Source organism: Balaenoptera borealis, assembly GCF_965194805.1.
Source record: "Balaenoptera borealis genome assembly, chromosome: 1".
NCBI lineage: Eukaryota > Metazoa > Chordata > Mammalia > Artiodactyla > Balaenopteridae > Balaenoptera > Balaenoptera borealis.
In genome coordinates, this window is record NC_138860.1 from 78570251 (window position 1) to 78583026 (window position 12776).

The window sequence follows — 12776 nt, forward strand, 5'->3', positions numbered from 1 at the left end:
CGAGGCAGTCTCTTACTGAGGTGGCTGATTCTCTGACTGTGGTCCCAACTGCAGACCTGGAAACAGCTGTGTCCCCCTGTGAACTTAGTTAGAGTCCTGTTTTGTTTTGTTTCTTAAATAAATAAATTTATTTATTTATATATTTATTTAACGTTTGGCTGCATTGGGTCTTCGTTCCTGCACGCAGCCTTTCTCTAGTTGCGGTGAACGGGGGCTACTCTTCATTACGGTGCGTGGACTTCTCATTGCGGTGGCTTCTATTGTTGTAGAGCACCAGCTCTAGGCACATGGGCTTCAGTAGTTGTGGCACGCGGGCTTAGTAGCTGTGGCTCGCAGCCTCTAGAGCGCAGGCTCAGTAGTTGTGGCAGACGGGTTTAGTTGCTCCGTGACATGTGGGATCTTCCCGGACCAGGGCTCAAACCTGTGTTCCCTTCCTTGACAGGTGGATTCTTAACCACTGTGCCACCAGGGAAGCCTTACAGTCCTGTTTGTCTTTGGTTCTATCACCAGCACCATACGCCAAGGGACCCAGCAGGAGTCATGCCCTCCCATGCATCAGGTGATATGCATACAGACCTTGGTCTTGGCTGTGGACCTGGAAGTGGACTTACCGACTCCTGCCCCTTTTGGCTGTGATCTGGGAGCCCCTGGAGATGACATCAAGATGGCAACATAGGTCATTCCCAACTTTAGTCTCCTTCACAAGAAGACCAACTATCAACTATCCATAGACAGGACACAATTGTAAAAATCCCTGGGAATAAGGCTGAAGTGACCTCCTAGAACACAGAGATGGAGAAGGACTGCATTGGAAGGGTTAAGAGGAGAGGTTTCACTTTGACGGCATCACCCCTCCCTGTACTGGCACAGCACCACACTGAGGGACGGCTCCCCAGGGTCTACATTTGCCCCACTGGGAACAGAGAGCAAGGTGGACATCTAGCTCCCCCAGAGCAAGGTGGACATCTAGCTCCCCCAGCTTTGGGTATACTTTCTGGGAGACCCACTCAGATCTTGTATCATGGGGATCACTGGGGATCAGATAGAGATAGAGAAGAGATTCAGTCATATCTTGGTGGACCATATTCCTGTTTGTAGCAGTGCCCAAGTGACTCTATCTGCCCATCTGTAGAGTCTGGCTGATCATGGCCTCCCAGTCCCATCAGAGCGGAAGGTTTGGCCCTAGAACCCAGGTAGCCCTGGAGCCCATCTTACAGCCAAGAGCCAAGCCAGCAGCCCTACCGAACTGTTGAGCATAGCCTCTAGTTTCACACAATCAGGGAGCCTAAACAGTGACCCTGGGCAGCCTCAGAGCCCAGCCTATGGCCCTGCATGATTGCTGAACACAGCTTGTGGCTTCATCCAGGCAGAGAGCCTGACCGATGAACCCATCCAATCATGGATCATAACCTGTGGCCCCACCCAACCAGGTAGCCCAGAGAGTGACCTGCCCAACCATGAAGAATAGTCTCCAGACCCACCCAACTGCAGGATACAGCTGGATGTGCGGCCCAACCAGAGAGCCTAGCTGGTGACCTTGCCCAACAGTGGAGCATCGCCAGTGGCCTACCTGATTGCAAAGCCCAGACTGTGGCCCCAGCCAACTTTGGGTCCAGCCTGAGGCTCTGCCTGACCCTGAAGCCATGCCTGCAGTCTATCCAGAACATGAAATCCAACCAGTGGCACCATCCTATTGGGGAGCACAGCCTGAAGCCCTTGGGAGCCACTTCCACCACATCTGTCTATTTCAGAACCTAACTTTCTCTTAAAAGTGTGTTGGAGAACTTAAGTGTGTGTTTGTGTGTGTGTGTGTATACACACCATATATATAAGCCATATATATATATAATATATATATAATTATATATTATATGACACAATATATTATAATATATATATATATATATTATATACTATATATTATATATATATATATATATATATATACACACACACACACACACACACACACACACACATACCCAGGGGTTATGAGGGAGGGATCAGTAGGTGGAACACAGGTGATTTTATTTAGGGCAGTGAAATCATTTCGTATGATTCTACAGTGATGGATATATGTTATTATAAATTTGTTAAAATTTTGTGTACAACACAAAGAACCTTAATGTAAACTATAGACTTTGGTTGATAATGATGTATCAGTGTTGGTTCATGGATTGTAACAAATGTTGATGGTGGGGCAGGCTGGGTGTGTGTGTGTGTGTGTTGGGGAGGTAAGAGTATGCGGGAACTTCCTGTACTATGTGCTTAACTTTGCTGTGAACCTAAAACTGCTCTAAAAACTAAAGCCTATTAATTTAAAAATGCAAAACCAAAACAAAATAAAACATTTACCTTCTCATTGTTGCTTTCAGAAAATTTGTGAAGACAAAAAGAATGGTCAGTGTCCCAAAACACATGAATAGATGTTCAACATCACTAATAGGGAAATGGAAGTCAAAAGAGTATTGAGATACCATTTTTACCCCAAATTGCAGAACTTTGTAACTCTTTAGCCCTGTCAAGAATATGGAGAAACAGGAACTCCTACACAGTGGTGGTTCAACTGTGAAAGACTACAGCATTTTTTAACAATTAGCTGGAACGTTATTATAAAACTTAAAATTTACCATCGACTCATAGATCACTGAAGGATAAGATCTAAAGTCATATACGTTCCAGTAGGTAAAAATATATCTAAAAGTTTGCACTGTATATTTAATCATAAATGTTTTTAATCATCAATACAATGGTTGAATAAATTATAGTCCATATATACTATGGAATATTATGCAGCTATACAAAACAATGAATTAGATTTATTTGTATTAATATGAAGTGACATCTATAAAATACTTTAAGGAAAAATGCATATTGAAGACTAGTGTATGTGGTGTAGGACAGATGAAAATAAAACAAAGGAAAACATGTATCTTTGTCCATGTGCATAGAGAAAGGGGGTAAAAAGATACAGAACAAACCATTGACATTGACTACCTTGGGGATGGGGCAAAAGGGAAAAATTTTTGGTGTTTTCTTTATACAGTAGCAATTGTTTTGCTGCAAAAAGTATGTAGCTTGAAAGGAAGATTCAATAAATTGTAGTAGAAATGAAAACAACAGAAGAGGTATGGCCCCAGGGTCAAACATCTATAGACAATCAAACCTTTTATACTGCTGAGAGTGACTGCCTCTTAGTGTAACTCCTGAGCATTACTAGACTAAGAAATTCGTTTCTTTTCTATGTTTTGAGGGATGTTATAAAAAAGAAATTAAACCTTCTGCCCTCTGAACGTGGTGCATGGCTTACTTCAGGATGAGACGTCTGTTAGTTAAAGCTCAGTAAGTGGGTAAAGAAAAAGATCTCTACCCCCTACTCTACTTCCATCCTGTTCCTAAATTGGTATCCATCTAGCTTAAGGGTGTAGGGAAGAATGTGTCATACCCCCCAAAATAGAGTAAGGGGAAGAGGAAAAATTTCTATTTAAAAATATGTAAGTCCTGGACTTCCCTGGTGGTCCAGTGGTTAACACTCCATGCTTCCAATGCAGGGGACATGGATTCGGTCCCTGGTTGGGGAAGTTCCGCATGCCACGTGGTATGGCCAAAAAAAAAAAAAAATGTAAGTCCTATCTAACATCAAGCTCAAAGATAAAATATTGTCCATCAAATGATACATAACAAATTACCCTAAAAGTTATTTATCAGTTTAAAACAACAATAAATGTTATCTCACAGTTTCTGTGGGTCAGGACTCTGGGAGTGGCTTTGCTGGGTGGTTCTGACTCAGAGCCTCTCATGAGGTCAAGGTGTTAGCCTGGGCCCATCTGATCTACTTCCATGTTGGCTGATTCACATGGCTGGTGAGTTAGAGCTGGTGGTTGGAGAAAGGCCTCAGTTTTTCCCAGGTGTGCTTCTACATATAACTACTTAGTATCCTCAGGATGTGATAGTTGGACTCCTCCAAAGCTAGCGAGCCAAGAAGAAGAGCAAGGAGAAGGCCAAAATGTCTTTTATGACCAAGTCTCAGGAGTCACATGCCATTGCTTTTGTACATTCTATTCTGTTAGAAGCAAGTCACTAAGTATGGGCCACCGTCCAGAGGAGGGGAATTAATTCCACCTTTTGAAGGGAGGAGTATCGGAGAATGTGTGTACATAAGTTACAATCACCATCCAGTACTCTCTGCTGCCCAGTTGTTTTCTAGCTTTCAGGAATTTCTAAAAATTTCAAGTCTCCTGAAGGTATTCTTTTTCTCCAAAGGTTTATGGATTTTTTTTTTCTTAATAGCTTTTCTTTAATTTTATGAGATTTTGGTTATCTAGTACTCTGCATTCCCTTTCCTTGTACTTATTCCTGATGATACAAGGCCAGAACTCCACATGCTTTTGTAAAGATCTCTATCCTTATCTTTTCACCCCTAATCATAGATGGATGAATATCATCATCCCAAAAGTCTGTTGGGACCAATGCCATTGTGACCTATATCCCTGTTCACATGAGTCGCCATAATATTAGTAACATCTGACACTTATACAGCACTTACTCTAAACCAAGCACTGTTTGAAAGGCTTTACACATACCAACAGCAAGTACACCAAGTCATCCTTCATGACCCGGATCTTTAGTTACAGTCTAACCTGCCCTCCCACAAAGGGAGCTTTTAACTCCCAAACCTTTCCCTTGGGGAACCCATGACCCATCACTGGCAAAATCCCTGTATGTTAAACCTTTTCTTTTGGATGTTTCCTTAACCTTTTTGCTCACATTGAAACCTGGCTCTTCCTTGATGGCACCACTTCTTCCTCAGCCTTATGTAGCAGGCATTGTCTCTCCTTCATCCTTTGTTGTAATTGAGCTTGGGGATGGGATAGTTCTGTGCTCCTCATTACTGCTTCCAGTTCAATTCCCCACCTTCTTCCTTAAAAACCTTTCAGCTTTGAAGTTCCTGCTGTTAAACTCTACTGTCTGGACATCTCTTTGTTGTAATTTGTAGACACTCTTGGTTACTCCCTTCCATTCCTTGAATATTTTTAACTCCTAGATTACTCACTCTCTATAGTGCTACTGTCCTAATTCTTAGTGATTTTGATAAGCATATAGACTCTCCTTCCAAAACTCTGGCCCCTTGGTTTTTGTCTTAGCCCCCATTGAGTTTTGTTCTCACTCTACCTCCATCACCTACTTCTGTGGTTGTACACTAGATCTTTCCATTATCAATTACTGTATCCCCTCTGTAATCTCTAAGCCCACCATTGCCTCCTTTTCCAACTCTCCAGTACCCAAGGGAACAAATCTTCAGCCCACATAGGACTTGAGCTCTGTGCTATTATAATTTATACTAAGAAATATATATTTGGTCTTTGTCCTTTTCCTAGCACAGAGCTCCCAAAGCCCTCAAATTTCCTGTGATGAGAGCGATCAAGATGTCTTTTGTTATGTTAATGAGGTGACTTTTGGAAAGGGTCTACAGATGGGGGCCGGTTGCCAGGGAAGCCAACCATGTGATGAGAGGGTTGGAACTTTCAGTCTCACCCCCCACCTCCAGGGAGGAGAGAGGGGCTGGAGATTGTGTTTAGTTACCAGTGGCCAATGATTTAATCTATTATGCAATGAAATCTCCATAAAAACCCCAAAGGACTAGCTTCAGAGGGCTTCCAGATTAGTGAACAAGCCAAGATTTGGGGGAGTGTGGCACTCTTGGAGGGAGGAGGCATTGAAGCTCTGTGTGTTTTCTCCATACCTTGCCCTATGCATCTCTTACCTCTGGCTGTTCTAATAAGTGAAATGTTTCTCTGAGTTCTGTGAGCTGCTCTAGAAAATTAATTGAAGGTGAGGAACAGGTCATGGGAATCTCTGACCTATAGGTTGTCGGTCAGAAGCACAAGTGACACCCTGGACTTTTGATTGGCATCTGAAGTAGAAAGCATTCTTGTGGGACTGAGCCCTTAACCTTGGAATCTGATGATATCTGGGCAGATAGTGTCAGAATTGGGTTGAATTGGACATCCAGCTGCTGTGGGGAATTGCTTTGTGGTGTGGGGAAAACTCCCACACATCAGAATTGGGGGCAGAAGTATAGGTTCATTGATCTTAACACTGTTCCTCACTCCCCTCCAGTCCTAACTTCTCTCCTTACCCAGCTTAGATTCCTTGGTCCCTCATTATAATCACTCTCTTGCATAGATTCTTGTCTCCCTTATTTCTCTCTTTCTCCATTGCACTCACCTGGAAAACCTCCAAACTAGTTAAATCCAACTTTCCAACTACTTTGCATCTAACACAGGCAGCAGAACTAGTTGGAGAAAAATACACAACCACTCTGACTAATCTCACTCTATGACACTGACCCTCTGTGGGCTAAAGTATTGCTAAGCAACCTTACCTTACCGTATTTCTGTAGTCCAAACTTTCTTATACATTAGAATCTCTTGGGCAAGCTTTTAAAAAATCCTGGTGTCAGGCCATGCCCCTAGACCAATTAAATCACAGTCTGAAGCGGTGGACCCAGGCATCAGTTTGTTTTTTTTTAAACTCCCCAGCCAAGTTTGAGAAGCACTGCCCTAACCCATTCACTCCTTTACTCTTTGAGATGACTTCATCCATACAGGCTTCTTTGCTGTTCCTCCAACATGCCAAGCACAGTTCTGCTACATGATTCTCTCTTTCTTCTGGGATACTTTTTCCCCAGAAAGTTACATGTTTGGCTTCCTCAAGTTTCCTCAAACTTCCTTCAAGTTTCTGCTGCAGATATCTATTAGTAATGCCTTTCTGAACTGTCCCATGTAAAATAGGACTCCCCCAGCTCCAACCTTAGCACTTCCTGTCCCCCTTACCTTACTTTGTTTTTCTCCTTAGCATTTATTACCATCTAACATACTATATATTTATTCGCCAATTATTTATTGTATGTCTCCATCTACTAGAAAAATAGCAGAGACTTTGTGCATTTTGTTCATTGCCCATAACAAAATGTGTGCAGTAAATTTGTTTCACAGATCAATAGGTGCTCAATAAATGTATACTTTTTAAAGGCTAGGCAACAAACACTTCTCAGGATTTTATTGTGTTCAAGGCAACTGATATTTTATGCAATAAAATATGCATTTTCTAAACCTGACCAAAGGGGCTGGGGTGGGACTTGGATCAGAGGGGTTGGGATCTTGGATGCCTTAAGAGCCAGTTCCTAGATATTGAGAGCGAGGCCAGTAGGGACAGTGGGGAGAGACAGTAGCAGCAGCAGCAGCAATGGAAGCAAATAGGAAATGTCACAGTACTGAGTCTGTAGGATTGTATTTTCAGCAACCAGAAGAAGAGAATCATGAACAGAACAAATTTACTGAAGCTCAAGGCCCAGAGAGACTCACCTGGTGATCAGAGAGTGACCAGTGCTTGTCACCACAACACACAGAGATGACACACTGCTCTAGTGGGCTGTTAAGGAGGAGAGAGTGTGTAAAAGTTGGGGTGACAGTAATTATAAGGGTGATGGCCCAGCTTACTACAATTGGTTTGGGTACCAGTGGGTTTTCTTTTCAAACTTGGTGACTAAGGAAGTATGTATTCTACATGTGCTCTTAGAAGATCTAATACCAATGAGAATTTATAGAGTAATAGTAGATCACAGTTTTTAAAGCTATGGAGGGATCAAACGGAGTTTACTTTTTTTTTTATTAAGTATAATGAGTAAATCATTATGAGAGATCAAAAGATGAGTCTTTAGTCAACATTGTTTAACGTTGCTCCAATTATCCTACTTTTTACCCTTCTTAAGCATAGATTAACCACATGCAACAGTAATAGGCTTGAATCAATTCAGAAGTCTCTATGGACAATAAATATCACATATCTTTATTTTTCTGAATCAAATTAAATTTGTCACCAAATTCCCACTCATCAAAGCCCATGAGAAGTTGCATAGTTGGTTCCCTTCCCTCTGCTAGATTGTACTGGACTCAGGTCTTATGCAGTCCAGAAAATGTGGGCAGACTGAATTTTGGACAGTGATGTAGATGTTTCATGCCTCACCTGAGAGTTAATTTGAAGTAGCTCACCTTCTGTGCCAGCTTGGCCACAGGGACCCCTATTTACTAGTGTTGTGGGTAGAAATTATAATCTTAAAATCTTTCATTTAGCCATGATCAAAAAAAATTTTTTTAAAGTGTAATTTATAATGGAAAACCCCAGGAAGAAAGATTTCTGTTGTGTCAGGTTGTTTGTATTTTCAAGGTATAGAGCTGGTCATTTCTTTCCTTAGTAAGGTGAATGAGAAGAGGTTAAGAAGAAGCAAGAAGTTTCTTGAGATATTCACAGGTTCTTTTGGAGCTATTTGTCACAAATTCATCCCAGAGTATTCTTTTATTAAATACCTAACTTCTATGTAAGTTATGTAAGTTCCCCTGAGATGTAACCATCACCTGGGGAGCATATAATACATACTGTGTTCATTTTATGTACAAAAATATGTTATACATTATACATTATAAAAGACTGAATTTTTCATTCAAATTGCAAATGAACTAATCAGCCATATGTTTTAAAATTTTATTTATTTAATTAATTTATTTTTGGCTGCATTGGGTCTTCGTTGCTGCGTGTGGGCTTTCTCCAGCTGCGGCGAGTGGAGGCTACTCTTCGTTGTGGTGTGCGGGCCTCTCATCGTGGTGGCTTCTCTTGTTGCAGAGCACAGGCTCTAGGCACGTGGGCTTCAGTAGTTGTGGCATGTGGGCTCAGCAGTTGTGGCTAGCAGGCTCTAGGGCACAGGCTCAGTAGTTGTGGCTCATGGCTCAGTTGCTCCGCGGCATGTGGATCCTCCTAGACCAGGGCTCGAACCCATGTCCCCTGCATTGGCAGGTGGACTCTTAACTACTGCGCCACTAGGGAAGCCCCAGCCATATGTTAATCTGACTCATTACTCTGCAAATCATATAGGTTATTTTTTTTGTAAAAGAGAAAGAGGAGGGGAAGAAAACCGTTCATGTCCCATGATCTACTTTTTCTCCTTTCAGCAAGCAACAAATAAAGGATGCCCTTAGATATTCTAATTTCAAAATAATATGCAACTGTTTTTTATAGAGTTTAGTTTCCAGGGGTATTCATAAAACTGTTTTCCCTCTGAGATCTTTCTATTTATGGGTTGCTGTGTATGGGGAGCATGCAGATTTCCATATATCAAGCCCTTTCAATCTGGCAAATCCTTTCCTGTTTCTAGGGAATTAAACTCCCTTGGAGCCGTGCCACCTACTTCTCCCCTTAAAGCCACAGTCTCCATTATTCCCATTTGTGGACAGGCCATTCTGATCACCTTGGTGGGCTCCATTTTTGAAACACAAAGGTTTCTAGTTCTGAAACTTATGCAAAAAGCACTGTTTGCCTCTCCCACATCAAGGAGCTTCTAGAGTGAGAAACATCTCACTGTTTCTTTTTTGGGGTGATGGGAGTGGTGGAGAAGCAAATAATATATATGTGGGTGTTAATGAAGAAGGGAAAAAAGGAGATGTTTTATTTATTCCTGATAAAGCCATAGCAGAAAAAAAGAGAAAAAACTCAATAATCCTTTATAAAAAAACCTTTAGAGTAATACTTACTCTTTAGTAGGCTGGACCTCAACAGCCCAACTGCAATACAGGCTCACAAACTGTGAGCTCCTTAAGGCCCAGCCTTCTCCCAGTCTCTGTATCCTCTACACGCCCTCTGCACCTGGCACTTCATAGCTGTTAAATAAAGGCTATGACCAAAGCAGAATCAAGTGACTGTTAACCCCTCGCCTTCTCATGTGGACATTGTAGTTTGAATATCCCAGGCTATCATAATTTACTCTTAACTTCTCAGTCTCTAATTTCTTTCCATTCTTTATATTTATTTATACTTTTAATCATTGCATTAGTTTACTGTGGCTATAATCATTGCTAGTTTACTGCTATAACAAATTACTGAAAGTTGGTAACTTAAAATAACAGAAATGTATTCTTTCACAGTTCTGGAGGCTAGAAGTCTGAAATCCAGGCATCCACAGGGCTGGTTCATTTCATGCCTCTCTTCTGGCCTTGAGTGCTCAGTGACTGCTGACAATCCTTGGTGTTTGTTGGCTTAGAGATACGTCATCACAATATCTGCCTTTCTTTTTACATTGACTTCTCCTGTGTGTCTTTTTATACATTCTCCTCCTCTTATAGGGTCACTTGTCACTGGCTTTAAGGACCATCCTAATACAGGATGATCTCATCTCAAGATTCTTAATTACATCTGCAAAGACTTTTTACAAATAAAGTCACGTTTACACATTCCAGGTGGACATATCTTTGGGGGAACACCATTCAACCTACTACAATCATCTTAGCTTTTTTTCCATTTTTGTGCTGTCTTTCTCCTTCTGAATTTAATGCACAAGACTTTCTGTGCTAACTATCTCTTGATCTAAGTATAATAGATGTCTCTAGCATAGAATAACTCTTCATAATTAATTGACTAGAAGTCTAGACCTGGACTTTGATTTTGAATTTTTGAACTATTACCTGACATTGTGATCTTGGATAAATATAATCACTCTGAATCTTATTTTTCATGTTGGTTGCCAATATAGAAATCAGGCCTTGCTTAAGGAAAAGTTCAATGTGAGTTATGGCAACATCCCATAAAGCTCACAGACAATAATATAGTCAAGACTTCAGGAAGAAATTAGATCATGGAGTTGAAGTTTTAGCACTCGTCCTCATTTTTTGGTCTCTATTTTTCTCTGAAGTCTAGGTAATTCTTCCCCACCCCCCATGACTGTTTTTCTGATGAAAGCCCTCAAATGTAATGTTACAGTTCCACCTACATGGACAGCTTCTTCTCATCTTTCCCCACCACTTCTTGTCTCTTTCTTTTGTTTTCATTTCTGTTACACATTTCTCTCCCCATCTCCATTTCTGTCCCACTTCCAGATTACTAATTGAGGGAATAAGAATGATCCAGTTGGGATCTTTCCTTATTCAATCAACTTTGACCAGAGATAGGGTCATATTATACAAAGATGGGTTTTGAAGAGAAGACCATAGAGATTGGGAATTCAGGCAGTTACCCTGAGGAAAGAAGTTGGAATTTGGCAGATTCACAAAAATGTGTACCATATTTCCCTTCAATAAAATGGAGCTAATAGTTCCTAATGTGCTCACTTCACAAGATTTTTTAGGATCAGAGTAGACATCGTGCCCAAGACACACATTGCCAATTGTGTATTATACACTTGAAGGAATTGTTTTAACGTTTATGGTGCTATATTTGGATTCTGGACAAGTAGCAGACTTGATTTTTTTTTTTTTTTTTTTTTTTTTACTAGAGAAAATGATTCATCCAGTTGTGAAGTGGATAAAGATTTTCTAAGAGTTCATCTCCATGGTTCCCAAAGTTTTCATTGTTCCCACAATGGCAGGAAATCACAATTTCAGAAATAGGGATGAAGTCGTTGTGGGAGAGAGGAAGAAGCTGGAGCTCCAGGTTTTAAGTGGATGATGTGTGTAAGTGAAGGCCACCCTTCCGAGTGATCCAGACAACAATGGCAAGAGTACTAACTGAATTTAAATTCTGATCCACTTAGACATAGAAAATACTGGACTTCATACAATATTGCTTTCTCAATTGTTTATCATATGGATATTTATTTTCTGACAGGTCATGAAAAGCAGGATAAATCCTTGACAACAGGTGTAACTATCAGCCATAAAAAAAATAAAAGAAGTTCTTAAATTTCTTGGGGATCTATGATTCAGTGTTGATGTTGGAGAGATAAGAGTGGGTTTATCTTACTGGTTTATTTTACAACAGATGGAGCAAAGAGGTTAGATATGTTTTGTCAAGAAGATTGTGAGTTGGGATTATTACTGCTTCTTTCTGTCTTATTTCTGATGAGGCTGGACCAGCAATAACATCTACTTGCCCTGGCTTTGGATCATCCCTGCACCAGTAAAGGCCAACAGTACTGGGCACAGAGGAAAGCCTAGAGTGAGCTCCTTGGGTCATTTTTCTCTGGGCCTTAGGAGACAGGTTCTCACTTTTAAGATCATCTCTCTGTCCCTCATTGTACTATTCCATTTAAAAAAATCATCCAGTCAAATTACTAGAGTAGACCTGGTAGAAAAAGCCAAGAGGTCATTCTAAGGCTTTAAGTCTAGACTTTAAGTTAGATTGGCTGAAGGACATTGCAGGCAGCACATGTGAACCAGCCCAGGTCATCAATATAAGATATTGTATGCATTTCTGTAGAGTGTCATCTGTGCAAAATATGCCCTATTAGAATCTATAAGAATATGTCCTATTAAGAATTCTTAATATATCCTATTAAGAATCTATAGCAGGAGACAGCTGGTGGGAGATTTGGGGTCCTGGCTATCTTTCTATTATCACTGCTAAAACCAGGCACATAAACAGGTGCTCACTATGTGATGAATTAACGAACACTTTACTAAGCAGGGCCTTTGCAGTGTGGTGCTGAGATTCATCTGTCTTATTTTATGAAGCATCAGCAGTTTCTGATTCACACTCTGTGAAAATGGCAGTGTTCCCTGGAGGCAGAAATGCATATTTTTTTCCTTGGCAGTTGAGAATACCACTACATTGCTTGTCTTTGGTTACAAATGGAGAGATTAGTGTTGGCCATGAGAGCAGACTCTTTGTCCCCAGAGAGAGGGTCACAGGCAAAGAAGGGAAAAATAAAAATGCAGAGAGATAGTTGAGTTAAGAGAAGTGATTTGAAGGAATCCATGTCAAAATGTCTTGATAGTCTCAGTAATGCAGAA